Raw genomic sequence first — 3,865 nt, 5'->3', positions numbered from 1 at the left:
CGGATTACAGGAGGCCAAGCTGATCCATGTTAATCATCGTTTAATCTAAATAAGTCCTCATTCCTAAACATGACAAATATATTTTCTGACTAATCCAGATGATGGAATTATTGATGTAAAAAAATAGTTTTTTTTAGTCATTACTGTGTATCTTGACAGAATAGAAGTATAGAACTCTCTTTATCGTCATTGTACAACAAAAATTTGGAGAACCCGTCAAGAGTTATTTACAAAACTTTGAAGAAGCCTGTCTGCCATCCATCTGTGGTCTTACTGCCCTATGCTCAGTGTGATGGTCTGATTCAACTGTGGCATCTGACCAGTTGAAGACTCTGTAAACGGTTGCTGAATGTTGAGGTGTTATTTAGACCTCCAGGGGCCTTGGTTGAATGAACACTCTTCATTATGTGTACATGACAACTTGGGAATTGATTGAATGAAGAAATGACAGTGGAAATATTGGCTGTACAGTACGGTGCGGTTCATTCTGCCCATGTGTTAAATGCACCAACAACTGTATTCTCATTCATTCCGCAAATTAATTAAAATGATTGATTTCTTTTGAAAGCCCTTATTTGAATATACGAATAAATAATGATCTAGGATAATAACATATGGTCACACGACGTAATGTACGTCCATGAAAGCATCGTCAAAATGGATGAAATCTTACACACTGCACCTTTAAAACACAGGCGCTCGTGCAGTTATGTAAAAGCCATAAAAGGTTGGTGGAGCTATCGTGACAGTGCAGGGGCAGATTTGTCACGATAGCTTCACAAACCTTCTTTTTTGCGTGACATAGTAATCTTTGCGTGACATGGTAACCGAACCAATAACCTTTGTTCTTATCTCCAGTCCATAAATAGTTAACATAAATAGTACCAAAGTCCATTTAGAGTCAGGTCTTTAAAGAACACACACATATTTGTTCTCTGCCAGAGGAACAGGACGTGGAAAACTGCACTGGCAACCAGAAAAGGTAGCGTTATCTTAAATATTTGGTCACATTGTATTTGTGATGTTGTTTGTTTGAGCCTGTGTGAAGTTGAAAGAGTGAGAGTTTAATGACAGATTCTGCTGCACTTTAAGATATAATCTTTTTGACTTTATAATGATTTTCTTTCACCCTAGAATGAAAATGAACTGGCCCCTGGTCTGGATCACCCTGTGCTTGACCAGTACCACTCTGGTTATTGGTGGTAAAATACTTGTTTTTCCACTGGACGGGAGCCACTGGGTGAACATGAAAATTCTTATAGAAGAATTACACTTGCGGGGCCACCAGGTGACTGTCATTAGAACAACGGACAGCTGGTACATCAAAGAAACATCCCCGTCCTATACGTCAGTAACACTCGGCGGTGAGTCTGGTTTTGATAAAGAGTTTTTAAAGAACTTCGTAGCCCAGCTGATAATTATCCAGAGGGAAGGGAAATCTGCCTGGACACGTTTTAAACTGGAGTTGGAAGTCACACAGAAGGCAGCTGAGATGAGTGAGAAAATGTCAAAAACCATCGTCCAGCTTTTGGAAAACCAAGATTTGATAGAAACTTTTCACAAAACCAAATTTGATCTTGTCCTCACTGACCCTGCCATCCCTGGAGGCGTTATACTTGCACACTACCTCGGACTACCTCTTGTTTATAATGTCAGATGGACAAGTCACGGTGAAGGTCATTTCGATATCGCGCCTTCTCCTCTTTCCTACATCCCCCTGACAGGTACTCTGCTGTCCGACAAGATGAACTTTCTGGAGAGAGTTCTTAACATGGTATATTTTGGCTTTATGCAAATTCAGCTTGCCTATTGTAATACCCCTTATTATAGTGCCTTGATAAAAAAATATATAGGCCCTGAAGCAAGCTATAAAGCTCTGTTTCAAGCTGCAGACCTGTGGCTGATGAGAGTGGACTTTGTGTTTGAGTTCCCTCGTCCCACAATGCCTAATGTCATCTACATGGGAGGATTCCAGTGCAAACCTGCCAAACCTCTGCCACAACACCTGGAGGACTTCATGCAAAGTTCGGGTGAGCACGGAGTGGTCATTATGTCTCTGGGGACTTTTATTGGAGAGATCCCTCATGACTTAGCCAATGAGATCGCTGCAGCATTTGCAAAATTACCTCAGAAGGTCATCTGGAGGTATGTAGGGCAGAGGCCTGACACACTGGGCAACAACACTCTGCTTGTGGACTGGATGCCACAGAATGACCTCCTGGGACACCCAAAAACGAAACTCTTTGTGGCTCATGGTGGAACCAACGGAATTCAAGAGGCCATTTACCATGGCGTTCCTTTGCTCGGAGTGCCACTGATTTTTGATCAACATGATAACTTTGTCAGAATCGCAGCCAGAGGAGCAGGGAAAATACTTGATTTTTTTTCTATGAATGAAGACATATTTTTCGAGGGACTTAAAGAAGTCCTGACGGAGCCCTCCTACAGAGTCAACATGGAGAGAATCTCCAGGCTGCACAAGGATGTGCCGATGAAACCAATGGACACTGCCATCTTCTGGATAGAGTTTGTCATGAGAAACAAAGGTGCAGCTCACCTGAGGACAGAGTCCTACAGACTCCCCTGGTATTCTTACCACTCTGTAGATGTGATGCTTTTCTTAGCTGCAGCTGTGCTGCTGATTCTTGGCACATTTGTTGCCTTCATTAGGTTGTTTTGCTTTAAAGTTTGTCTCCGAAAAAAAATTAAAAGTGAATAAAAAATCCCCCAAGTATTCAAAAAGCAAATAATTGAATAACATTAACAGCATTACTGCTTGGGATATAATTAATTATAAAATAAATGTGGACTTTACTTTTAACTTTGCGATTTGATTGGAAGAAACATTTTCAAGAAACATTTTCTAATAAGAAATTCTAAATAAGCCTTATTTAATTTCCAGTCAATTTGTTGGAGCGTTTTTATTTTTGCAAGCATATTTCATTACAAGAGCTGAAGCAAAAACAACTGTCATCACATTTACGTTTCACAAGAACATAAAAATAAACATGGAACCATATACCATATATGTATATATGATGAAATTAAACAGCAGTCTCTTGAAGATATGGAGCTGTGTACATGTCTGCCTTCTTTACACTACTAAGCTGCCAGTTAACTCAGTTTAACTCATTTACCCATACAGAGAAGGAAGAGTGCTTTAAAATTGTGTTTAGGGAGGTTGGAGAGGGGGTTGTGGTGGGTGTGCTCTCACTGTCCTTTAAGGGTTGCAGTTCCTGAGGTTCATCAGACCCACCTGCCTTGGAACCATATGGCTCTGGTTGCGGCTCTGTTTGCGGCTCCGGTTGCGGCTCCAGTTGGCAGCATTTACAGATTAGATATGCTACCAGAACCACACAGAGAACAACAAGGATAAAAATGCCTATGACCTAGGGTACAAAAGAGTCAGGTAACACTTTGTTTAGCAGAGAGTAACTGAGGAATGTGCACTGTTGTTGAGCAAAGGTCAATCAGTGCTACTGTATTTGTCTTGAGTAAACTTTAGAATTCAATAAATTCAACTCACCTGTGAGTTAAAACGGAGCTTCTGTGAGCGCAGCATTAGTTCTTGTTGGGTGGCTTTGCTCTCATTAGCTGGCTCACACCACTTCAGCGGGGGTGCTTTCTCCACCAGTACAAATCTTCCCTCCCAATACGTCTTAGCACATGTAAAGTACTGGCCATCTAAGAACATCAGAAGCAACCATACGACTGCAGGAAGAACCAGGGAAACGATTTTCCAGATCAAGGCAACACAGGCATCCTTTTTGCAACAGGCATCCTTTTTGCAACAGGCATCCTTTTTGCAACAGACAGCATTTATGCACCAGGCACCAAATCGGCGACAGGCATCCCCTTTGCATCC

At 41.4% G+C, this 3,865-nt stretch overlaps 1 long non-coding RNA gene and 1 pseudogene across 1 annotated transcript; one reads left to right on the top strand and one right to left on the bottom strand.

The window, feature by feature from the left end:
• LOC103379000 (UDP-glucuronosyltransferase 2B31 pseudogene) overlaps positions 1-3,049 on the top strand; it is a 6,209-nt pseudogene extending 3,160 nt beyond the window's left edge.
• Positions 2,907-3,859, bottom strand: LOC107988596 (uncharacterized). The gene is made up of 2 exons (XR_001760085.2): positions 3,527-3,859; positions 2,907-3,389 (listed from the first exon to the last, which is right to left on the bottom strand). It is a non-coding gene; the product is annotated as an uncharacterized LOC107988596 (long non-coding RNA).
• Between the last annotated feature and the right edge of the window lie 6 nt (positions 3,860-3,865).

Source organism: Cynoglossus semilaevis, chromosome 5 (genome assembly GCF_000523025.1).
Source record: "Cynoglossus semilaevis isolate Cse_v1.0 chromosome 5, Cse_v1.0, whole genome shotgun sequence".
Lineage (NCBI taxonomy): Eukaryota > Metazoa > Chordata > Actinopteri > Pleuronectiformes > Cynoglossidae > Cynoglossus > Cynoglossus semilaevis.
Note: the sequence above shows the minus strand (reverse complement) of the source record. Positions and strands in the feature narration are given on the sequence as shown.